Source organism: Gymnogyps californianus, chromosome 2, assembly GCF_018139145.2.
Source record: "Gymnogyps californianus isolate 813 chromosome 2, ASM1813914v2, whole genome shotgun sequence".
Lineage (NCBI taxonomy): Eukaryota > Metazoa > Chordata > Aves > Accipitriformes > Cathartidae > Gymnogyps > Gymnogyps californianus.
In genome coordinates this window covers 64,758,054-64,785,079 of record NC_059472.1, presented here as the reverse complement: position 1 = coordinate 64,785,079, position 27,026 = coordinate 64,758,054, and positions in this window count along the sequence as shown.

The following is a 27,026-nucleotide window of genomic DNA, read 5'->3' as shown; positions in this document are numbered from 1 at the left end:
TAAATCAACCAATTAGTCATGCTAATGCTTGTTAATGACATTTCTGTTAGAAGAACAGTGTAATTTGGCTTTATTTCCAAATTCCAGCAACAAAAAAATAACATGTATTGATCCTGTATTGCAAATGAATGATGTTTCTCTGCTACTGAAACTCAAAAAGTGCATGATTGGTTACACCTTGCTACCATCTGCCGAGGCAACGACTCAGTAGTGTTCTCGCACCTTCCAGTAAAATTTCATGATACGGATCCCAGCAGAGACCATTAAATCAAACTTGGTACAGGCAAGGCTACTTCTCTGAGAAAAATACAACAGGCCTAAAGAAGCACTAACGGTTGGCTCATGTAATCTGAACCTATTAATTGCACCAGCATCCACCTTCTTCTTGTGCTCAATTATGAGTCCTTTTTGAAAGGGCAGTTCGTCTTTAATGGGTTAACTGATGCCACGTTAATAGAGGAGCTATAATATAACAAACAAATATAGTTTAACGCACCCTACTTTGAATGCAGAGTTCATATGTATTCCAGACAAAAGGCCAAACAAATTTACAACACTTCATGCATTTCTATAGCTGAGCATTTTTTACTGAAGAATATGTAAATCCTGCACTAATCAGAGGTTCTGGGATTCCAAATGCCACTAAAGGTTATGACCTGAAGCCCTGCTAATAGATGACTGAGGGCGTAGACTAAGTAGTTCTGAATGACAGCAACCACAGGGTGTTTTGCATGAAAAGTAACCTCTAATAAATGACCTCTGCTTTTTTCCTTTCAAAGCTATGACAGTAATGAATATGAAAGGGGGAGCTTTGTACACACTGGGTGTTATTTACACCTAAACACTGCAAGAGCCTGGATCGTTTGTGAGGGTTTCAGTTCGGCTGAAAAAAGGAGGAAAGGGTGTTTTCGCTGCCTTAACAAACACTGCTGCACTTCTGCTGACTTCATTAACAACCCCTTTCTTAAACAGTGGTACCAAACAACAAGGTCACATTATTAAAGGAAACATTTCCTCCTTCATTTTATGTGTGTGTGTGTGTATATAAATATCTGTATATATGAATGTATGTATGTATATATGTTTACTGGATGGGTTACAGGCGTTATGTGAAATCTCTTGGATTGCTGATAGAAGCATTCCAATTGCTGCTGTTTTGTGACCTTTAGTTAGGCAGAACACTGTGTCTTTGGTGGTATGAACAAAACAAGGATGTTTTTAATGGCAGAGAGTCTCTCCTTGTGGATGATATTTACACTTGGACTTCTTGCAGGAAAACAGCTCCAAGATTTTTTTCTTAAATGCAAGCAAAACCAGAGCTCTGAAAAAAAGAAAAGGATTTGCTTTGAATGATGGTGATCAAGTAGTGAAACTTTTCACATCTTGCTGGAGATCCTGGAGGGGGAATAGAGCGATTATGAGCAGACTGTCTTGTCTGCACTCCTACCAGCTCAGGATTGTTCCCAGTCATGTACATTGCTTTGCCTTAGCCACCCTCCATGTAGATCACTTGCAATGTGTCTTTTATTGCTTTGGGGGCTCCCTTCCCTTCCCGATTTCAGTGTGTCAGGGCAGACCAGAATGGGGGAAGACAGGCTGGCAGGAGCATGCTGGCTCCTCTGCGCAGCTGGGAACTGAGCCGTGCAGGTCCCCTTACCACGATGCCGGCAGAGGGATTGTGTGGGGACACTGTCATTGCAGAGGAAACCAGTTGTACAGGGTATACTTGACCACAAAAACTAGGGTCACGTCAAAGATCCCTGAGCTAGTGTGCCGAGGCGCAGGCCGTATGCTTGAGACGCAGGGTGCAGATGTGCCTGCCTGGGACCCAGCACCACACGGCCAGCTCAGGCAGTGCCGGATGGGGGGGATTAGCCCTCCGCTTCCCTCTGCCAGTGTGGTGGCACTGCAGCTTCCACTTGGGAGCTTGTGTGCTTAAACCCCATCTCAGGCTTTCTTGACAGTCCTGCCTAGCAGGCGTATCGAGGGCCCAGCATCTTCAGGATGCTTAGGTGCCATTCTTGCTGCTGAAAAGCTCTGCCCTGTACGGTGCCACCACTACATGCCACTGTGCACAGACTGCCTCGAGACACGTCACACACAGCAGTAGGGTGGTTCTGACATTCTGCTTGCCCCCGAACCCTGTTAGCTTCCCTGTGCAAAGCCTGTTTATTTGGGATTCAAGCATGTGAGCATGCAGCATGTGGCCTATGAAGAGAATCTTATGTAGCCTAATGTACTTCATACCCCGGGAATCTTTTGCCTGATGTTCAGCACAAGTTTTTTGCTTTTCTTAATATTATCCAAATATTTTTTCATTAGTTAATTTTTAATACAGATGTTTTATGTGCAGATCATAGTTATGTTTGTTCAGGTATGACTGCCATTTTGTTAGGTGGCAATTTTGCCTGAGTAAGGAGGCCAAAGCAGGGCTTTAAAATGCACTCCTCATAAAAAATTAAAGAGCTATTCTTTATTTACATATTTACACAACACTCAATCCATCGTGTAAAGCTTTCTCTGCCTTAAACCCAAATCTCCAGGGTGTATTCTGTGCCTGGGGAAATTGGATGGCTCAGAGTAATGATAAAGAGATATCTGTCCATCCACCTATCTATCATTTTTTATACCATGCTCATTACCATGGTCTCTGAGCTCCTATTACAGGTATGGAGCCTTTCCCATTTCAGTACAGAGCTGGTCAGCAGAGACAGCAAAGCCATCATTATTTTCTGAAGAGCATGAGCCTGCAGAAGGACGGGTTGCTCAGTCTGCAGTGGCCATTTGGCAGCAGCCAGTTTGTACAGAAGACAAATCCCTTTTATTAGCTGCCTGGGAAGTCTGGTTTGGCTTCTGGAAGATGCAGTTCAAATGGACTATGTGCAGAGAGTTAGCCTTAGGTATCAACATTGCTGCTCCCACATTCACTTCATGTCACCTCGAGAGAGAGGCTACCTCTTCCCTGCCTCCCTGACAGCTGCTTACCAGGAGGGGGACTTCAACTCTGAAAAAGCATCAAAAGACCTGGCAACTTTAACTTGGATAGACTGTCCAAGGGACTCTTCAAATTAACAGAAATAGCTGCATTTCTCATGCTCTTGCATGTAACTGTTTGGCCACTTTCAGGCCATGTCATCACACATTTGTCTCATTCTTACCCTGGGGTCCACCTGTTTCTTTGCAGAATTCAGTTATTGTCTTTTGACTTGTGCTTCAATTTCAGGCTCTGGAGGATGACGGCTTTTTATTAGGTTGTATTCAGGGCCAGCCATAGTGGGGGCCTGATCCTTGACAAGGACCTGTAGGCATTCAGCAGACAAATATTAGTTAACACTGATCATTACTAAGAATAAAGTAACATCACCACTCTGCAGCTCGCTCCAAGGCTGACTCTATTACAGCTGCTATCGCCAGTGATTGTACCAGCGCTGTTAGCCATCCTGTTGCCCATTTGTTTTAATCTTTTTTCCTCCCATGTTAGGAGGAGAAGTTTCAAATCCATCTTAGTTTGCCTACCAGCTCTGTCAGACATACAGCAGCAGCCTGGAGCCCCCTGTGCTCCCAGGAGAGCTGCTACTGGGATGTAGCAGCATGGCCTGGGCATAACACTGGGGTGTGGGCTCCAGGATCTATAGGGTAGATGGAGCCTCCAAACAAATACCACCTTCTCCTTCCCCTGTTCCTGTGCCATGGAGCAGCAGAGCAGCAGGGAGAGGGGTAATTTTGTTCCTCTTCTATTGGTAAAGGGCAGGGGGGTCTGCCCCAAATCACCAGCCCAGGAACAAGCATAGAGCCTAAATCTCTGACTTGTCCCTTCTCTACCGCAACCATCCCTCTCCCTCATTCAAGCATCCCTCTCATCCCAGCCTGGCTCAGACATGCTGTAGTCTCCTCTCAGCTTTAATTTAGAAATAGATGCAGGCTTCATCAGTCAGTCAGCAGGAGTGGCAGCTGGCATTCAGTTCATGAAATGTATCCAAGACTAAAAGAGGAGAAAGATTGTGGTTTTGAAATAAATGTAAGGGAAAAAATTATAAATGGCAAATGAAGAGCTGAAACCCCCCTCAGGCCAGACTCTGACAGGGTTTCGCGGATCATCTCTATCTAAAATGGGAAGGTTTTGATTCGGGCTTTCCTGTTCTTCACTTACAGAAATCTTCTGGCACAACTACAGGCCAGCTAAGTAGAGCCGGGAAAAAACTCAAAAAGGGACGATTAGTTTAACTTGAAATGCTTCATGGAAATGATTCAAGTTTGACAGGTTTGTAGTGGAAGTCTGCCCTTTTTTCCTGGTCGGCTGTTGGGATCCTGGGTTTCTGGCCACAATTTTGGTATTCCTTTAAAGCTGGAGTCCTTTGCAGCCTTGGAGGCCCTTATTTTAGGACTGATGACTGACTGGTGCTCCAAAAAGAGACCATGGGACCCAGTACAGTACTTTGAACTTTTTATTTTCTCTTCATTTCTTATGGAGGCAACAAAAATTAATTTTCTAGTAATGTACAATAGAAATGCATTTTCTTTTAAAGATTACAGACCAGATTTTCAGCTCTTTCCAACCAGCCTAACTCAATTGATACTTTTGATTTATGCCAGCCTAAGGAAGAAATTGGGCAATTTAAATTTTAACTTCCTCTCCTAGGAAAAATCCTTTCGTTCTTGAAATCTGCAGATGAAGAATGAAACTCTAAAAAACCTGCTCAGCCTGGCCACGGCTTGACTGCAGGACCCTGACAGCAGCAGTCTTGCACAGCGCGGTAAAGAGGCGATTAAAAGTTTTACTATCCGTTTTATCATCTCGGTTTTTACAATAAAGAGAGCTGTCATTGTTTTAGGATTATTTTACCTATGTCTATTCATTTTGTTTCATTGTCTTTACAAGTCTCACTCCCATTTCGTGCTGCTTGGGCTCTGCCCTTTTCAACTCCTTACGGATGAGTGGGGAAGGAAGAGCAGACTGGCCAACAAATTGTGCAGGGAGAGAGTGTGAAAACTGAGCTTCCATGCCAATCTCTTCCTTCACCTAGGAGGAGTGAAAACACCACAAATTTTTTTTGTTTTGCTCTATTTTTATGGTGCCTTTGCATCTCACAGGTACACTAGACCGTTGTTGCTTACGTGATCAAGCCGTACAACAATATCCCTCACTGACTGCGTGTATTTTAATGGTCTTGGAAAGTCAGGCAAAGGTACGGTCAACGTGCTGAGATATAGGTGGGGAAAGCAGAATTGAAGTGGTTTTTAGTCTGGCATTTGGAGGAAAGTAAAGGAAGAAAGGCTGGCAGTGGAGACAATGGGACAAGAGAAGGCAGGAGATGAGAAGGCAGAAAGTAGAGATGCAAGTAGATAATAACATTTTAAAAGGCACCTTTGGGGTGTCTTAAGCTGCTTTGGTAGTTTTGAAAATCTCAGTAAACAAATATTTGTACCATTAGATGCTTAAATTATTTCCAAGTTCTGTGTATTGTAGCTTTAAACTTTATGCTTAAAAAATAGGGATAATCATGCTTGAACTTAGAGGCTTTTCTTTTGTACAGACAAGAAAAGTTCTTGCAATACTCAGTTTGGGGAGAGAGTGAGGATGGTATGTTTTCCAGGTGTCATGCAAGTTCAGAAGTCTTGCAATTTAAAAACACGGCTAAATACTAAAAATCTGTTCTGGGAATATTCATTCCAATTTATTAAAGAACTAGGGTCCAGCTGTGCTTACTTTCCACAATGGTTTGCTTTTGGGACATTTTTCATTTGCTTTTCCAGCAGTTTCTGTATCAGAAACATTGTTTAAAATGTCACAGTTGTCAAATCAATGAACCAAAACAGTATCACATGGCTTAATTTGAACAAGTAATGCACTTGGAATTTCAGATTTGGAATAACAGGCTTCCTGATCTGTTCACTGTCCCTCAGCAGTCAAAAACAGAGAAATTGGAGTAAGGTTAGGCTATGCCCTATCCCACAGGGCTGCACAGAAGGAGGAGGAGGGGAGGACATTTGCTTATGTGTTTAACCTGGAAGTACCTATCTGTAATGAAAGTTCAAATCCCAGCCAAAAACTTGCTGTTTTGTCTATATCTGTCTATCTATCTATCTATCTGTATTTAATTTTGTCTCTGAAGGGTTTACCCAAAGTCCATCTAAATTTCAAGGGACTTTGATTAGAGTTTAATGAAGTCCCTATTACTGTCTACTGAAAAAAACAGGAAAAACTCTCACTGGTGTCAAGAAGAGTAAGGTCCTTTGCTTTAGGCTGACCATCTGATACCACTATAGAAAGACCCTTTACCTGACACACAGTTTATTTATTTAGGATACTAGGAAATACCTCAAGATGGACATCCACAAGCTGAGGCACCCATAACCATGTCTACATCTGAAATCTAGGTAACCGGAGTGGAGTCATGGGTGAAGGTCATGGAGCAGTCCTTCTTTCTCCAAATTTTTCCCCCTAATCCAGTGGCTTGTTGTCCTCTGCCTCTTCTTCTTCCCCTGTTTTCTTCACAGCCTTCCTACCCCCCAACACTTAGGTGTTAGTATGGCCCCAAAGAGTACCATAGAACTTTCCATAGCACCAAAACCTATAAAGTCCCTCTCTAAGCTGCTTTCTTCTCCTTGCTGAGCATGGCATGTCAGGGATGAACCACCCAGGGGCAGCTCAGTGCATAAGGAAGTGTGGGATGGTGAGACTGGTGGGATGCTTTCAAAAAGGAATTTTGCTTCAGGTTTTTCTTCTGTGCTATGGAGTATGGATTTAATAGGCAAAATATACAAATGTCTGGCAAATCAAACCACTGGATAGGATATGTTTTTCAGTTAATTTTAAAGAATCACCTTTACCCACCCCTGTGGTTTAAGCTTCACTACACAAGGGAAATATCAGCAAAGAACTTGGCTAGTTTCATCAGAAATGCCTACTTTCTAGCCTGCCTTTTTTTAATTTTTTTTTTTTTTCTGGTGAGTATCGAACTCTTGTCCTTCTAAAGAAGAATAAAAAATCATGTGCTGTGTAGGTTTGTGTTTAGAGAAGAATAGTTTTAAAAGAATGATTTCTATTAAGATGGTAAGGAGGAAGACATGCAAAAGATTACAGAAATGGTTTTAAAATTGCAAAGACTTGGATTTATTTTACTTATCTGCTGGCATCATAATCTTCAGTGTTCATGTTTTCAAGCTTTAGCTTGCAGTCATTACAATTAGAAATTTATGTTCAAAAAATAACATGGCTGCCAGACTAGCAGATATTTGCAAGTGGAGGTTTAAGAAAAGGTAGCGACACAAGATGAGTATTGTTTAATTATGAGATGTTGGTGGAAAAGACTTCTTTCACTAGGAAACATTGGGAGAACATATTTTGTTAGCAGTAATAAGCACTCTCGCTGCAGTCACAAAGTTTCTCTGCCTCACACTAGTCACAGCTCAGGTTCATCCACTGAAGTATGAAGTCTGTATCCCATGACATGAAAGAAGTGAATACAGCCTCATCATATCAAACTGCCATATCATCACTTTACCAAATTTTCCAATTCTTGTCACCTGCTTGCCCTACTGTAGTTACCTATTTATCATCATTAATCTCTTAGCAGGAACAGGGTACATTCAGGCTGGTATAGCACTACTATAGAAAGTCACTTCTGAGCAGAAATGGTGCGGTGTGTTGACTCGTGCCATGACTTTGTTATGCTGATACAGGTCCACTGGACAGGGGTGGGAGCTGCTTGAGAGTTCACCCAACTCACAGGAAAATTGATCAAACTATCAAAAAGAGGGTTTGATACATGATACAGTGATAAGGCAGTCTTCTGATTTTGACGTGACAAACTCCTGAAGTTTGGCCATCAACAGGGAGAAAACACCCCTTATTTAAGTCGCATTTAGATTCTGACTTAAATCTGTAAACTCAAAATCATGCCTAAGTGACAATCCAGCCAAACCTGACTTTTCCCTTTTCTCTCTGTGTCTGCAGTTTGATTTACAAAAACATTTCTGCAAACTCTCCTTTTTCAAGCGAGCAGTGCGATTAAGGTTTGAAAGGTGGCTAACGTTTAATTAACTTTATTATATATATTTGCTGGCTTTGGAGAATGGATCACCTTACCAAAATGTGAACTGTTATGAATGAGTGTTTATGCATTGTGCATTCTTAGCCTGTCTCAAGGTAAAAGTCTTGAAAGGATTTTAGATTTCCTAAATATGTGCCTAGCGATTAGATCACAATAAATCTGAAAGGATCATAATATGCCTATTATAAATTATTTTATTTCAAAGGAATTATTATAGTTAGTGGGTAAATATGCACCAGTGCCTTAGGGAATAACAGAAATTAAACCATGAAATGTATATAACCTTGAAGGTCTGAGTAAAATTCAAAACACCAAGAAAAGAAGACTGAAAATTCAGTCTGACACCATCTTTACGTTGCCCTGTTCTTCCTTTACATGCCAAAGTTTCTGAAGTGTGTGTGATTTAGCTTGGTGCAATGTAAGTGCTGCCTTTAATTTGGGGTTACCAAGGCATATGTTAAAAGACAAAATGTCAGCCCGATTGGATTTTCAGCTTTGAACACACTTGAGGTTATGGTTTTAACTGAGGGCTTAACTGTCAATCTGACAAAGGACTATTTTTTTCTTTCTGTTGGCACATTTAATTACATGGAACCAAATGCTCAGATGAGTGAGAAGAACTGGTAAAACTTTTCTCAACCATAGAACTAGGACTGCCTTTATATCCTGCTAAATTCCAGGCTGTACCTACTTACAAGGTAATGGCTGTGGTGAAGAATGCTGGTTTCATTTGTACCTGGCAAGACACGGTGTATAACTTTTCCTTCCTGAGATGGCACGATTGTTCATGGTTTTGACGCTTTTGGAATACATGATATTTGAATTTGCAAAGGAAGCTCAAGTCAGTGCAGAGTACGAGGGGTATTAAGCTGCCTGTTGGTAGTCATGTGGTCTGAACTGGGATCCAGTAAGTCTTCAGTTAGAGTCAGCATGCTGGCTTTCACTGATGCAGTTCTCAGTAGTTGAGGGACTTACTTAGCTGAGTCAGGTCCTTAATAAGGAGTAAGGTCTTCCTTATGTGAAGATGTCTATGGTGTACGTTCAGGGTTGACAGTGGAAGTGCCACAGCTGAGATTCCTTCTTTAGGAATGGGAGACAACTCCAGATTTGCCAGGCTCGCCAGGCTCCTGGAAGGGTCCTTGCTCTGTAACATTTTCTCCACTTTGGTTTACTAACTCTGACTTTACTAGCCTCCTGAAACTCTCTTCCCACACTTAGATAGGCAGCCCTCTGCTTTGATGGGTATCTAGATGTTTCTTAGCAATGGGATTGAAAGACCAGTGTAAGCCATTTAGTGATGTAGCTGCATTGTGATAACTTTGGACACTATTGTCTGCTTTGAGACACAGAGAGAGGTAAAGAGCAAATATCAAGGCGTTCCTTCACCACAAATCTATCAACAGGGAGCTGATTTCATCATTCAGACTGCCTGAAAACTCCCGTGCACAATGACATTGTTTCAAGCCCAGAACATAAATTCAGGCTGGCTATGAGTGAGGAGAAGACCAGTTACTGAAATGAAAGGGTTGCTCCAGCCCTCTGAGCACTGACCTCCAGGCCCTCAACCAATTCCTCTGAGACCTTCCAGGTGAGCTGAAAAAAACACTTTTGCAAACCCTGCATAGAGGAGAGCATTCAGTGGCCCTTCTTCCGACACTAGCCGTTGAAATGGAGAGTAACATGGAGGAGGTGAGGTACTGATATCACAGTAACATCGTGATTCTGTCTGCAATATCAAAGCTATTGAGTGCTGATACTACATTGGCATTTGTAGTACTAGTCTTTTTCCCTGGCCTTCACCAATCTCTTTCCACAGAGCTGGGGCAATCATATCTCTATGACCTTTCTGCTTTGGCAGAGGTGAGAAAAAGGAATGGACAACGTTATCGTCTTCCAGTTGGCAACACTCCTCTCTCTACCCAGGAGCCCAGTCTAGCATGGGGTCAGCGCCAGCGGGCTCAAGAAAGGGAGGGAAGAAGTCCCGTGGCAGGGGTACCACCACTTCCCCAGGCCACCAGCACCACCTCCAGGTGCTTGTCCAGCAGAAGTGAAGTCCTCCTGCAAGAATCCCAACACCTGAGTTACCAGAGTGCTGCAAAACACCACACAGAATAGACTGGTTTGCTCCTGATGGATCCACACACCCTGATGCAAAATCAATGGCTCTGTGGTATTTTTAGGTGCTGACACTTGCTTCTCCTTTCATATCATGGCATAAACTGGAGGAATTTGCTGGCGTGCCAATCAATAGAACAGTCACGAGTCAGGGAAGGCAGTTTAAATTCAGCTATAATAATATAAGTTGTTATATTAGTCTTTCTTATTATAATATTTTATTATATTGCATCATATTATATTATGTCCAAGGGACACAATGCAAGGCAAAAACTGCCACGTTATGTATAGCCTTAGACAAAACATATCATACATCTCCAGTGGCTGCTTCCAGAGTGCAGAGTTAGAGCTGTAGCACAGGACAGTAGGCACCCGTTTTCAGAGATTAATGATAAATGTGCATTTAACATATGTACAGCAAGGGTATTTTAAGAGTCCCCCAAAATAAGCTATGTTTAACACAAACGCATCTATTCCCCTACTGGGCATTCAGAATATTTTTGTGTCATGCTTGGCTTCTTTTTTATGCTGGAGGCAACCTGCTAACTACAGTGTTATCATTTTTTGTTAAATTATATATGTATAGGTTTGATATAATCATTAATTTTTAAGATACATGATTATGAAATATTGCAACTAGCAGAAAAAGTGTTACCTAAATCAAATCTGTGAGGGAGGTCTGAGAATCTTCTTGCTCCATTTATGTTGCAGGAGGAGTGAACCAGATCTCAGGTGAAGCTGAACTACCACAGTAAGAAAGAAGCCTCTTTCCTCCAGGTGACAGAAATAAAGCTGTAGTTGCATTATTCCTGGCACCAGACATTTCTCGCTTTAAACAGCACCACAGGGAGGAGGAGAAGAAAGGTGCAATGGCTCCTAGTAGGCTTAAGAATGGTCTCTTTTCTGTATATCTGTTGATTTAAGTTCTCATTGAAGGTATTTCCTTAGATTGAGGGATGAGCCAGGAAGAAAGCCATGTTTCTTAAGAAGATATACCTTAATAGTTTCTACACACTGATCCAAAGATGAGATGGCTTTCCCATTATACACCTAGATGTTGCATCTTAAGAGCAGAACTCTGTTCTGAAAGGCCATACCTATAAATATTCTTCATTATTTTTCTATTTTGTGACCTTGTTTCCAATTTTGTGATCAGTCATCTCAACATACATTTTGCTGGAGTGAAAGTGACTTCCTTTCTGTCCTTAAAATTCATCTAACAACAGAGAGGTAATAAGAGGGTTTGGGTGGACACCGGGTGCTTTGTTTGACCTGGTTACAGCTGGAGGTGGATGATCTTCTGGTGTCCGCCGCTTGAAATGAGGTTTGAACGGCCAGGAACTGGGTACGCTCCTTCCACCGAACTAGTAAGGTCAGTTCAGGGTTAATGGCAACAGGTTGTAAACCTGGGGTGAAGACTTTCCCATTGCAGGCAAAATCTGTGCTGAAGTCTTGGAGCATGAGCACAGAGGTGCAGCAACCACTACTGTAACTCTAGAGACTTCCTAGCCTGCACTTGTCCTAATTCAAATACTACCTGATCCTTGGTGATCTTCCACCTGTATTCTTTTCAGCTGTGTACCGAGGAGGTTTAAAAGGCTCCCGACTTCTTGAGTGTCTGTACGTAACAGAGGCACGAGGCAAAAAAGTTGGATACATGGGTGGGATAAAGTTGCCTAAATATCTGTTTCCAGTGCCATTTTAGATGCTCTTGACTATCCCACCTGGCAATCAGCCGCTTCTCTGGAAAGATGTGGGTCTTCTGCAGCTCGTATGTCATCTCTTTCAGGTCATGCAGATATTTTGGAAAGCCCACAGCATCTAAGATAGAGCTAGAAATCTATGTTCAGGAACCTGAAATTCTCCTATGGTGTTTAGCAGGGGGAAAGGCTAATGGGAGACTCACCATATGCACGAGATGTTTATATACTTCAAATTTAACATATCCTGAAGAGCACGAAGCATCTAGCCCCCTTTTCTACCTGTGAGAGCAGCTACGTTACAAAGCTTTTTAATATTTTGTTTTTGCTTATTTAATATCTCTGGGGAGAGCAGGTGGCAGTACTGAACAGCTTCATAAGCAGGAGGTCCATTAGCGGAGGTCGTGACTCCACAGCACGCCCTTTCCACCGCTGGCCTTTCTCTGTCGGCAGATCAAAGTTTACGGGCATTTTGGGGGGCAAGGAAGGGAAGGATTGGGTTTTTCTTCGCTGTCTCTGCTCGCAGGGGCCTGTTGAAAGCTCATTTCTGACAGCAATTACAACTGCTTTGGCCTTTTTGGCACAGGGATGTGCTGTCAGACGAGGCCTGGATTTTGGATTCTCGTGCCTGTTCTGAAAGAACAAAAACATGAGTGAAGACACTCTATCTGAAAGACTTGGGGGAGCACCAAAATAAACAAAAATAATTGAGGACAGACTTGTAGAGGCCCCAACCACATGCATTGTAATTCTGTTGGCCCAACAAATGATATCTCATCATCACCTACTCTGTCTAAATAAAGCCATCTCCCCACGAGGACATCTGACCCAGAAACTGCACAGGCACAGACTGGAGCGTGCTACGTTATTCTCCTCCCGCTTTCTTAAGCAGTTTGGTTCAAAAATAGGCTTCTGTGAGGAACTAGGGGTGAGGAAGGTGAACTTCTTCCCCTCTCCCTGACTTGCCCACCTTGCCGGCCGGCCCGCTGACAGAAGGGAAGAGCCGCATTCCCGCAGATCGCCCTCCCGGCTCCCCTGCCCGCAGCTGCCTAAAATGGAGCGTAAAGGCAAATGTCTCCCTCGGCTGCACCGAAAGTTATTTTAAGGCATGTTCTTTCTTCAACACTCATTTAACCGGTACCTCCGGCTTGCAAAGGAAAGACGCGGCCTCCTGTCCCCGGCCATTCGGAGAGCCCGCGAGAGGCTGCGCCAAGAGGGGGCGGCCGAGAGGCGGCCGCAGGCGCCCACCCGGGACGCCGCCACCGAAACCCCCGCGGCCGCCCCGCGAGTACGGGCGGAGAGGAGCGGAGCGGAGCGGGGCGGAGCGGGGCGGAGCGGAGCGGGCCGGCGGCGGCGGCGGCGGCGGCGGCGGCGGCGGGGGGCGGTGCTGCCGCCTGCGGCCACACGGTGTCGCCCGCGCCGCTCGGCTGCGCGCCGCTCCCGCGCCCTGCCGGCCTGCCCTCCGCCCCCCCCGCCGCCCCGGCCTCTTTTCTTCAGGGGGCGCGGAAATAATGCTAATGAACATGGAAGGCAAGAAAAAAATCCCTTTGTTTTGTTTTATTTTATTTTATTTTATTATATTTTGGGTTTTTTTCTTAATTTTATTTGACTTCATATTTTTTTAGCTCGGCCCCAGTATATCTCAGTCACTGCCAGAGCTTTCAGGCCTGGCTGCGTGCCCCAGGAAAGGTAAACCGAGGGATAAACGTAGGGGCATCGGTGCTTGTGCGATGGTCACAAGGGGGAGAAGACACGGGCTCCTGCTGGTTAATAAAGTTTATTCATAACCTTAATTCTGGTTTATTAACTTTAGGTATAACAAGTTGTGCAGTAATTGTGGTTGTTAAGGGAGCACCGGGCAGTTTTTTCCTAGAGGGTATCAAATTCTGTGTTATTATTATACATGCACTAAATCTCCATTAAAAGGCTTTCTGTGGATGTTTCAAGGCTATGCCAGATAGAAGGGTACTTCATCTTGGCTTCCAAACGGGGCATTATCTATTTTAAACACCCTGCAATAACAGTTGCCTTATTTGTCTCCCACCAAAAAATACAGTGGCTTACGAAAGCTTTGGTTTTTTGGAAGAAGACAGACATAAATTGAACTTTCATGACTGCTGTATCAGTCATTAGTAAATCTGGGTTCAAATGTGCACTTTCTATAGAGCCTGGCCGCGGTCTTTCACAGTCTAGCAAAATAAGGAAACTACAGGATGGAAACTCAATGAGGCTAACTATTCTGCTTCCTTTTATTTTTTTCTCCCTTTCGTATAAATCACACTCTTTTGAAGCTGCTGCTTTTCTTTTGCGGGCACAAACCCCTCATCTTTTAAAGTCTGGCTTTCAAGCTAATTGTTTCAACAGGCCAAGCAACTTGCAAAAGACAGCTCCAGCCTATCTCTATATTGTCTCCCCAGGAATGTTTATAAGAGAAATATACATTTATACAATAGAAGCGACTGTTCAAAGGCCGGCTAGTGAAGGAATATTTTTAACGAGATTAGTTTATGGGGTTGTTCAGTGCCTCAAAGGAAGCGTTCAGTGCTTGCAGGGCAGAATTGCTGTGGCGGGGCCCGAAGCTGGCGGCAGGTATTGGATGGGCTCCCAAGGATTTCAGTGGCCTTTGAATGAAGGACTCAGAGAAAGATATAAGAAGTTGAAAAGTGCAAGCAGCAGCACAGAGAAATAAAATGGAGAGCGGCAGGACAGATGCAAGCGAAGAGCAGTGATGTGTGAGCCTCCGGAGGTGCTGTTTATGTTTGTGAGGAAGGTCTGTGCTATTAAGTTTCAATTTGACAGTGCATTTTAACAAACATTTTAGAGAAATATGTTCGCAGGAAGGATCAGAGATACCCAAACCTTTGACTGCAGTGAAGCATCAAGTGAACTTCAGCGTCTTAGGGAGATCTGGCGAACTTGAAATTAGGAAGAAAAAAAGGATTGGGCAAGATTTTGTGCTGTTTTTGCAAAGGCGGTGGAGTAAATGATGTTGTTCTTGTGGAATTTCTGACCTATCTGAAACCGAATCTACCTGAGTCTTATGTGTGTTTTTCAGCCCACTTTTTGGATCCCAGAAATTCACAATCCTTTTCGAAAAAAGCATTCATATTTTTATTTTTAATGATAACTCATCACTAGATGTTTTAGGATCTGATCCCATCACTCTCCTGGCAGTGGCTTTTACTCCTGTTGTTGAGGCCAATGTTCTGCTTGTGGTCTCGAAGCCAATACGATTACTCACTCAAGTAGGACCTAGATACGTGAATCAGTATTGTAAAATGCGTCCCGGAGTCTGTAAATGGAAAACGTTAGCTCCAGTAGGCAGGCTATGTGTCTGGTTTAGCTCTCAGCTCCATTAATATGTCCATTACTTAAATGAGTGAGATAGCAGGCCTGCCCTAGAGTAACAGCTTCCCCACTATCCCATTACAGGAGGCCTCAACCTCTTGTTATTTCCCCCCCATTCAGCAGCCTGTGCGATGTGGGATAAGGCTGCCGGTGACACAGCCACGACTTATTTCCAAGGAGCAGGATTTTCTAAATGTGTCCACTAGATAGCACAATAAACTTCCTTCTTTTCCTGTTGAAAAACTTTCTCTCCCACCCAAAGAGCCATTAGCCCTTCGGTCTCAGAGTAATGGTGCTTCAGAAGGAGATCAAAGTTTCTCAGATAAGTGTTCCTTTACACAATGTTACCGACACTCCGCTTTGTAAACAGGCTTCTTTTTTATGGTTAAGAAGGACATATAAACATGCCAAGTGAGATGGATAGACTGTCACTTTTTCTTTTTCTTTTTCTCTTTGTATGTGTGTGTGTGTTAACTGCTCAATGAGTATCATGGTTGGGTTGCGCTGATACCATTGAACGTGGTCTCTCTTTTGTGTAAACAGAGGAAGAAAAGAGAACAGCAAGAAGTAATCCCAAGTGCAGATTTCTTACTGGAGTCACTGCAGCTTCAGTCCCACTTTCTGCCCCCTTTGATGAGAAAACGATGACGTGTCCTTCTGAAAGAAGATGGAAACGTTAGCGCTCAAATCCATGTGCTTGGATACCTGCTTGTATGGACATGTTAGACCCAGGTTCTGCTGTAGGACCTAAGCTGAGTACTGTAAAACCTAAAAATGAGGCTGCTGCCTCAGCTAAGGTTTCCAGACTGCCTCAGTCCCCTTTAGCTTGAAACAAAGAAGAGCATGAGGCCCCTCCAAAGGCCTCTGGGAAAAGCTTAAGTCCCCCATTAGGGACCATATAGAGACACTGGTCCCTGCTGTAGGGCAAGTCAGCATGTCTCCATACTGAAGGGAGGGCCAACTTGAAACGGCTGATAGGAAACCCGAGAGGTGGAGGGAAATGTTCCAGCTGAAGCAGTGTGAATACCTCCTGTAAAAGGTATTGTGCAAGCCGTCTTTTGTTCAGCTGGAAAACACAAATTTACTTTTTGAATCTATTTAAAATTAAGTGAAATCAGCAACTGAGATGCTCCCATTCTTGCTCCTTAGGGAGGCAGGGGCTTGCAAATGTAGATTTGACTCTTCCAGCTGGAGAAAAATGTGTGCTGTGGCCTCTGCTCGTGTTTTGTCATCTAGGGAGCTAGTCAGGACCCTCTCTGGTATCTTGGTTAGTTGTTATGCTTCGAATAACTGTGTGTTCTCTGTCATGCGTTACCAAACGCTATATATAAGGTAAGAAAAGAGGAAAACAAGAAAAAAAAAACCCTCCTTCTTTCAAGCCTCCCAGTGAGTTTGTTGCCTTTCTACCGAAACTGTAAGCTCCTCAGGGTAAGGACCAGGACCGTGTGGCAGCCCTAAGCAATGCCCTTGCAGCGTGATCCCCCAGCGCATGTAAGGAAGGTACAAAGTGTCTGCTTGCATCTCCCCTTTCAAGCTGGGGGGCCTGAGATTTCTGGATCCCTGACTTAAGAAGGTGATGACAAGGCCCATCTTGTCTTTCACGTTTCAGAGCTAACTATAGGAGTGTAACGCACATCTTTAAAAGAAGGTGACACAAGGGGTTTTCCATGACAACCTCTCAAACTAAAGCAGAAAACCTCTGTTCCCAGGTTGAAAACACTCTTAATCACGATGCACAAGCTCCCTCTGACATGAACGTGCTGCAGTTCTACTAATAAGACATCCCTGAGGGTTATTGTTACCGTAGTGGTACCTAGAAACCGCAGCCATGGATTTGGACCTTGACCTCCTTTCCACTTCAGAAATACAGGCAAAACCAAACCGAACCAAAAGATGAGAGAGAAACAGTGAATACAGAGAAACCTTTTCCCTTGCCTTACCTTGGGGAGCTCAAGGTAAAAGTGAGACAGGAATAGGCAGTGGGCTCAGCTCAGCAGTGGCTTGGTCACTGCCCTGGTCTTGTAACCACCCCAGCAGAGAGAGCCTTGCAGAGAGATGTGAAGGAGAGCGCTGGAGCGATCTGCAGGCGGCTGTGGGGAAACCCACCCTGAAGGGCTGTGCAAGTGTTAATTAAGATGCCTGTTTATAACACAGCTTTGCTTACTTTTCTGTGTTCTTCAAGGAAAAGATTTACCTATTTCCTTTAAGTGGGAGGAACAGTGGCATAACCAGCCTAGCCAAAAGCCTCCTACAAACCTGTTTTCTCCTTTTCTTTTTCCTGCCCTTTTGCATCCATAGGCAAGACTATCTCAGATCTCATCTTTTAAGTGCTACAACCAATCCATTAAATAGCTTCTCATGGACGTTTTTTTCAACTCCAAGGAGTAGAGTTGCTGAGTGAGAAAGGCATGAGCCGGGCTCTCGCTGCTGGGACTTCCTCCAGACCAGCTTGCACTCTTAAGAAAAATGAGTTGGATGGTCTCAGCTCTGTCCCCAATGAGCAGCAGCAGTAGATCACTTTGCAAAAATGAGCCACGCGTAATTTGGCACCATTGACAGAAGACTCACTCTCAGCAGCTCGGGGCCTTGCAGGCTTGAGATAATGTGCTGCTAAAATCACCTCTTGACCCTAACCCAGGAGGTTCCTCCAGGTCACAAGGGAAGAGGGGGGTAGCAGGCCACTGTGAGATACCTTGATAAATGTACAAGCCCCTACAAGTCAGCCTGGCACGCCTGCACCAGCGTGAGCTGCTCTGTTTATCACAGTAAGAAGAACATGTTTCCTGAGTCGTGTTAGAGGACTCCAGACTTCTCATTTAAGCTGTCTCCTCCTTCTTCCCCTCCGGTGCAGTGAGCCCACCGTAGTGAACCGGTGGCCCTGACGGAGCACAGAAGCAGGCTGCATGCATCTCCTTGTGATGGAGCTGGCAGAGAAAATCGGACACTGGGACAAACAACCATAAATCAGGACTGTCCTGATTAAATCAGGCATGGCTGGCAAGTAAGTTATTAGCCGCCTGTGAAACTAATTGTGATACTGATACACTCAATTTTGCTGTGTCTTTCAAACACCGGTTGTGATGGGAAACAGCTGTTAGAACCCGAAAAAAAAAAAGAAAGGGAGAGAGAGAAAGAAAAAAAAAAAAAGAGAGAGCGCTTACGATTCAGAATCATAATAAAGTCTGTCTTCTCTATTCCCTTGCACAAAAGCTCTTAGATTCTTCTATTCTCCTCTAGACAATTACTCCCAGCAGGCAGGGTCACTCAGGATGAGCACACTATTGCATTTAAAGTTCATCTACTGAAGGGGGGGAAAAAGGCAGAGAAAGGAGGGGAAAAAAAAAAATCTTCCCATTAATGTGTGAAAAAATGGCAGGTTTAAAATGGGTTAGAAATTCAGGTTAAAGCAAAAAAAAAAAAAAATTTGTCACACGACATCAGTAGGAGAAAAGATTTTGTTCCGTGGTATTGTTTGACTGAACACTTCCTTCACAATAACACTAGTGCGGGGATATAAAAGCCAGTGTTTATTTGATGCCTGGACCGGGCAACTGTTATGAGCAGTTAGCATAGAAAAAAGGGGATGTTTTGAAATCTATCAAAAGGAGAAAGGGCCTGATCCTGCTCTGGTGGAAGCTGGTGGTGAGCCCTCTTCCGACTCCTGTGTCAGCTGGCACGCCATGCTTCACCAGACCTGGGGGGGGCTGCGCCGGAGTCAGCGGCGTGACCCCCTGCGCGGGCTGCGGTGAGAAAAGAGTGCAGTTCGGCCCGTTAAAACCTATTGCTGTCAGGAATTTGCTTCACTCAAGCCAAGGGCAGGTAGTTAGTAGCGCTGTAGTACTTGTAATGGCTTAAGGGTAGGAGCCGAGCAGGGTTTGTAAGGAGACAGTTACTGGACTGAGAAACATGGCTCAAAAACAGACAGGTTTTTGAGTATACGGGCACTTCTTCAGGTCTGAAAAAGAAGCAGCAAAGCCTAGCTTGAAGTTTGTTGCTCATCTCAGTCCTGAAGAAGAATTTTGAGCCCCAAACCCTGTTTTTTCCAGAAATACTTAGGCTAATATAAACTATTACCTCTCTTTGTACACTTCTGCTTGCCAGGATGACTACACGTATCTGAAAATTCTCCCCCTACACGGTGCTGAACATACCTGCATATGCAATATGTGGAATTTGAAGATGCTTCCCCATGGGAATATTTATGCGTGGCGATTTTGTGCCTTCTGCTGAAGTCACTGCAATGGGCCACTGTTGGAGGTTAGACTCTTCCAGCACTTGGTTTGAATCCCTGCAGCCTCAAATACTTTATACCTCCTATTTTATCTTTTTGCCACTTTTCCTTCTCATCTTGTATCTATCTAGTCTGTCTTTCTATTGCTGTTCTTTTTTTTTTAAGTTATATTTTAGCTATAAGGGTGGAGAGAAAATGACATGCATTAGCTAATAACAATATGACTGCACCACGAGTTTGGGAGAGATGGAAGGAAAAAACAAATCACTCATGTTTCAAGAATCTAACCCCATCCTCTCAGCTTCCACAGTAATATCTCTGGCTTCCTGTTTGCAAACCAGAAATGTTTATTTACAATGTCTTTCGAGACAGCTTTTCAATGTATAATGCTCGTGTCATTACATAATGGGTCATAAATGATGTTGGTTGTCATAGAAAAACACGAAGTCATCAAATATTTTCTTGTTTTTTGTTTGCTTTTTGTGGCAGGATTCAGAGTCGGCTGCAGTTGGGAAGTCTGAAGGTAAATCATCATCTTTCCAGTAATTCCAGCTCCGGTGTGTTCAGTCTGTGAGGAGTTTATGAGTGAGGTGATCCTGATGCTGAAAATTTTGATTGTATTTTTTCTCAGCGGCCCTGCTGTTTCAGGCAGCCCATTGGCTGTGTGCCCTGAGAGAGCCAGGCAAAGGCTCGCTTGTCCATGGTATTGTGAACAGAAGTGGAACACTTGCGATACAAATAGAAAAATCCAGACCGTGAGCATTTATTTTTTGCATATACAAGGCTATTCACTGAACCAGAAAGGTATCAGACACTGGGAGTTTCTACTATAACCCTGAAAAACTGCGACAATGGTTAGTGCAGGTTTTTCGGGGATTTTTCTGATCTGAACTGTAGCAGTGGGGACATATATGAGTGCAATTTTTTACAGTGCTGAGATGAAGCCGCCTGGTCTAGTCTCCCTTTCCTGTAGCTAACATGGGGACCCGTAAGACGTACATAATATGCCCAGAAGGTGCAGCCCTTATTCCTGAGTTAAAGTGAGACCTGGCTGTCACAGACTTTGAGCTTTGCTGGACCCCCTTGCTCTCTCCTTGTAGGGGGTTCGTTTGGCAACATAACGAATTGTCCCTTGTGTCAGAAACCAGGGAGGGGAAGGAAAGCAGCCCTCAAGCCAGGATACTCTGTCGAAATTTTGCTTGTGTTTACACCAGTGTGTATCGGGTATAACTCCCCTGAAGCTGGTGGTGAAGCTGCTATTCTTACCTCTGAACAAATCAATTCCTAGCTCTAAAAATAAGTGAATTAGAGAAGAGGTAAAGCTACCATTTATAAAATAAATGTGTTTATTTGGTAAACATTGTATCCTGTGTATGAACTGCATCGATATCAGGTCTACCTAAATTCTTCTTAATCTTATTAGGGAAAAGGCAAAAGGTTTTTGCATACTTTTACTAAATCAGGAGACCTTTTTATTCTCTTTTTGTTGGAACAATGGCAAATAAACCACTATCAGGATAAAACACAAATGACAAAGTATACCCATGCAAAACACACGCAAAAACTCCCACTTTCCTCATTTGGGAGGGCACTGAGAGTCATTTCTGGACTGCCCGAAATAGATGAGCCTCCTGGTTCACTGACGTAATTCCAGTAATGTCAGAGAAGCTCCATCTCCCATACATACCACCTAGTGAGCTTATGGGTACCTATGCAGGAAGAAGAGGGTCTCATGCATAATTCTTATCAGCACCAGAGGTTATTTGCTGTGATCCTCTGGCATTATTGCACAGCAGGGTGTCGGTGAGCACCCGATAAAATTTCCAGCCACACACAAGGAAATGCTGGACTAACAAAGTGTTCTTTTAGTGAATTGCATAGACCAAAGGCTTTATCTTCCGCTCCGAGGAAATATACAGCTGTCACAAGTAATATCGCTGAAAAAGTTTTCAGTTACTATGCAAGGTCAGATTACCTGCATCTTTCATTATCTAGGTGGGTGATGAAAAGTTGTTGAGATCTATCAAAAGCGAGGCCTCAATTTAGCAAGGTGGCTAAGCAGGTAGCTGACTTTGCTGGGACTCTGTGTGTGCATTAAACCAGCCGTGTGCTTTAGCAGGCTGCTGAATTGGAAACTAAATTTCAAGAAGAGTTCTCGAATGCCGTCTTGGAAATTAGATACCCACACTTGCAACTGGAAATCATAAATTATGCCAATATTATGCACAAGAGTGGTGTGTGTCTGTGTGTGTGAAAAGAGAAAAAAAAAGTGTGTAGACAAACAGTAGGAGCAAATGCTCTTCTGCAGCACGCCATGCATTTTGCAAGCATACTTGTATTTGTGTACTGTCTGAAGAAGCCTTCAGAGATGTACACTGCATGAAACCACTACCCATCCTTTATGCTGAATTTTTATTACATAACTCCTATTGTGTTAGCAAAAAAAATTTAATAAATCTAAAAGTACCAGCCCTGCTACAAGTTCCAAACACGGTTCTCATTTCAGGATCCTGGCATGGACTTGTAAAGCATTTAACTACTTATTGGTGGATAAGAAAATCAATTTACTTGTGAGGTGACTAAGTAACAAAACATATTAGAATTGATGTTACAATTAGGAAAAAAAGAAATAAATTGTTTTTCTGCTCATTAATATTTGGATAAATATTTATGAATGTATAAGACAAGCAACCACTGCCAACACTAGATCTTTATTATGCCAGGCATAGGAATAATTCAAGCATTTAGGCAGCGGCAGGTTGAACTTAGCCCCACTGGCTGTTCAGCTGAATTCGATCTGGCCTCAGGAAGACTTTGCTTTGGAGGCGGCTCAGGTTATGTGGTTTCTGTGTGGTTTTTGTTTGGGACTCATTGAAGAAAAGGAGTGAGACAGTCTGCAGGTAACGGGCTCCTGACAACGAGCTGTGTTTGCCTTGACGGACGCGCGCCGGGCAGAGCGATGCTCAGGGTGGACTTCACTGCTCCCCTGCGGAGGGGTTAGCCAGACAAGAAGGATTTGCAGGAGTTTGGTTTGCAGGGTTGGCCAGGCGAACATTTCCAGCCTGGTAGCAGCGGTAGGCACTCCCTCAGGACAGGCTTTCCACTGGGGCCTTGTTTTTTCCCCTTCTGTTTCTCATTAAAGCCCTCAAATCCAGGCACTTCAGCACACACGGCACATATGAGCCCTTTCGGCTAGTGTTGTGTGCAAGCCTGCTTGCTCCTTGTGCAGGTTGGCCATGTTATTGCAGAGGGCAAACTCTGCTCAGCCTTCCCCCTGCGCAGGCAAACTGGCCACCCTGCTGTCCGGCAAGGTGGCTTTTGTGGACCATGAAGGGAGGAGAGGACATTTCCTTTACACAGCGCTGTCCTATATGTGTGCAGCTTGGAGAGGAGATGGGGTCACGCAGAAGAGCTGTGGTGGTCTGACCACCCACAGCCATTTCTCTTTTCTTCCTGGTGAAGGGGAGCCTGATTTTCACTCTTTTTTTTTAAAGAAAAAAAGAGTAATGGCTTCATTATCTTCAGGCGATTTTTGTACCCCTCGTCTCTAGTTCAGGTTGCGAACCAGAACAATAGGTGTTTTGGAAGCTGAGGAAAAACCAGCTGGCCGACATGGCTCAAAATGTAATTTCGTAGGGGCATGCATCAATAATGCAACCACCACTCCGTATGGATATTACGCAGGCAGCCTTAATATGCTTGTATGGCATCCGGATTGACAAGACAGACCATGATGGCTCCAAAGGGTCAATAAAACATGCGCCATGAAGAACTTGCACAATAGACAGTAATGGCTTCTTTGGAGCTGTTACGGTCTATTGGGTCAATAATAATCCACTTTTTAAAGAGTGCCAAAATATGAATTTACACAACAGGCCGTAATGGCTCCTGATCTATCAGATAAATGATATGAATTATCAGCATTAGTGCCCACACTGCAATGCACGCTTACCTATTAGAGTGGATAGAATAAATATTAGGTGCTTCAAAATACGCTTTCATATTCAAAAGGCTGATTTCTAAAAATATCTCGGAAAAAAAACCCAGAAGAGAAAAGCCCAAACTCCCATCATTAAACCTATGAAATAAATAGCATAGGTCAGGAAATTTAAATCTGAGACTATCTCTAGGAGGTTATTGTGAGTTTTCACTCTACATTATTTTTAATTAAATATTGCATCAGCCTATACTATGTATTTTTAAACTTTTTTTTGTCTTTCTAGCAAACTCAAGACTGTGAATCAGGAGAGTCCGTGAACATTTTCCCACATTGGTAACCTTTTCTATGCAATTGCATCTTTTCTCCTTTATTAAGAACTAGTTGCCTGAGTAATGGTTTGCAGGATCCAGATTGCATGTTATACAAACAGGCTTGGTCTGAATATATGCATTCAAGACCAAAAATCTGTTTAAATAACATATGTTCTGTTTGCGGCCACCTATCTGTCTCTATCAAGGAAGATAAAAGTCCTTGTCTACACTGTTTCAGCTGCGCAATCAAGACAGAAACCCTCAACCGATGTTTGCCAGCAGGTGGTGACATACAGCAACAAGCTCCAATGGCAGCAACATTTTCCTGCAAAACTTGGAGAAAATCCAGGCTTCAGGAAAATGAAATATGCCTTCAGTTTGGGAAGAAATAATGATGAATGTCCGTCAGCAACACATGCGATGATTTAGTCTCGTTGCATGGCAAGAAGAAGTATGTTCGGTCCACGGCAGGTCAAAAGTTTTCCTCGCTGTTTCTCTGCGTTTCCTTCTTGTTATTATAAAACATTTGGCTTGGCTGTGAAATATACTTTTAATTAAAAGATAGGAAAATCATAGTAAGACAGCAGCAGCAGAGAGCTGTTAGAAAGCCTGCTGTCTTAGCTCTCGTAATAAACACAACACGAAGGATAGGTGCACGCAAAAAGTGAAGTGTTGCGGTGAGAATATGTATACACCGACTTATCCAAGTCCTTTCAAAGAGAAGTGTAAATAGCGCTTTCTGCTTGTCTGTGATTTCCTCATGCTTTTTCAAACTTCATGCTTTTTTCTTCCCGGTCTCGCAGCCAGGTACACTTGTTCAAAAGACCCGCTGCTCATACAAAACACCACCATTCAGTTTGCAGTAGGTTAGTGGGCAAATAATTCTTCTATAATAGACAAGAAAAAAAAATTAATAAGGAATTGTGGCAGGATCTGTCACCTTTGGTTTCTGTCGTGCTGTGGTTTCCAGGCACTTAGAATTCCCTGGATTTCATTTATACATTTTGCATACATGTTACTACTACCTTAAACAACATGCCCTTTAAAAGAAATTTGGGTGCTCGCAGCATCTGAAGTGTGATAACTTAACAGAGGAAATACAAGTCTCGTCCTGCTTAGCAGGGAGCTGAGAACAGGATGAAAATATAAAAATACCGAGGATTTTTTCCCCCTTCACAGTGTCTGTTTCCTGCAAGTATCTACCATCTACAATATTGACTGGTTTATCAGGCAGCAGGTATCTCTATCAGTCTATCTTGAATTGTCATCCAACAGGAGATTAAACGCTGCCTGCCTCCTTCTTGTGATTTTCAGTCTTGACATCGCAAAGTTTTCAATCAAATTTCAGCGGTGTACCTTTAGCTTAGAGAACTCGCAGTACTTATCTTCCCAAAGCAGGTGATTTAGACCGTGTTTACCTTGTACAGTTCCAAGATATCTCTCCGCAAACCTGTCCGCATCTGCGGCCTTGAAATGATTCCCAAGTTCGTTTTTTGCTTTTCTCTGTCTCCCTTTCCCTTTCCCTCCCCAGCCAGGCTACCAGCCAAACAACAACAACAACAACAACAACGCAGGTCCTGAATAACAGACAAGTGTCAGTTTTCGGAAGAGTTCTATCGACGCGGCAACCTTGTATTGTTAGCTTATTTTTTAAAACGAAAGCAACGTGGTGACTGCTTACAGCCTTGTTCTAAGCAGCTTCCTCATTAGTAATCTTTTCAGTGCACTTATCACAGTTGTGGTTTCAGGCCACGAATCAGCTCGAGCCCGGGAGGATGTCAGCTGGGCGCGCTTCTCGGTTTGCATCGGATACCTGAGGAAGTTGTGGGCTGGGAGGTATCCTGTAAAATAAACTACGGCTCCATTTGTAAGGAATCCAGAGCGTGCAGGCTGACACTGAAAAAAAGGGCTTCTCTGCCAATTAGCATATTTTCCGCATAGGATTTTGATAAACAGACTAACTAGAATTTGAATAAGCATAAACTTGAGACTAAAAAATGCTGGAAAAGCAATTCAAAATAATCGCAAAAGCCAGATTAGATTTTTGTGGTGCATTGTCCATGCAAAAGAGTTAGAATATAATATAACTAAAAGTGATTCTGCTAAGGTAAAGGAATGGAGGAATTGGGAATTATAGTTTAAGGGTCCTAATTAGTCTCTCACCACCAAATACTTTGAACAAACTGGTGTACAGCAGTCGGGGCAAGTTCCGGGAGCAAGATTTGTGCCCCTATTCTGGCCATTTAGAGCTGTATAAAAAGACTGTGGAGAGGTAAAATGGTCCACGGACCATTATAGACCATGGTTCAGGCTGAAAAAGCAATTGAGGGTGCAAGTATGCTACCAGAGGGTCAGAGGTTGCCTTTTGAGGACTCCCTGCTCGGAGGGAAGAGGGAGCACGTGCACATTTTTTGGGGATGGGGCTGCTCAACGAGGTGCTCCCAGGGCCCCAGGCAGCACCGTGAGCCTGGGGCCAGCATTCAGGACAGATGAATCTCCGCAGTGTGACACGGCCTGGCTTCATCCGAGCACTCACCTTAGGGGTGGGATGGATAAGAGAAATGTGATTCTGGATACAGTTGTTACGAACAGGACGGGAGTTTAATCCTGAACTCCTACTTATTCTAGAAGACCCGAGAGGCTGTTACAGTAATTTGATGCCAGCTGGGAAGAGGCAAACACCTCCCAAGTCAGTGCTTTGGCCAACAGCCTGATGACAACAGAGGGTTCCCATCAGGCAAGAGAAATCTTCCAGAGGGTGATACCCACTAGAGTTCATCTGCTTCGTGCTGTCAGGGCAGCGCGAAAGAAAGTGAAGTGACAGGCGAGTTGGCCCAGCTGCTTCTTCATGAATATCTGAGATTCTTGCATAGTGTAAGTGGAAACTATATGAACACATCAAAGAGGAAAAGACACTGAAAATTAAAAGGCAGTGCCTAGATGATTTTTAAAACAGTGAATTTGGCTCAATCTAATTCACTTCCTACATATGTGAAGTGGAGAGTAGATTGAGGTGGTAGAAGTGAAACACAATTGTTTTGTTGTTGAATGTGGAAATGAATTATTCTTTTTTTTTCTCTTTTGCCCACACTGTGCTTCTTCATTCCCTTTCCGTGAGTACAAGCAAGCAAAAGTGCCTGGGGCCTGGCTGCAGGGAGAGGATTATGGCACAGTCCCACTTAGGCATCAGCTTTGCTGAACCCTATTCAGGAGTATCTTGTTGGCAGGGGTCCATGGATGGGGTGAATGAGTGTTAAATAAGCTGATAGCTCAACTGATCCCTGTGGTCCCTTCAGCTCAAAAGGGAGCACAAGGTTTGAGCTGATA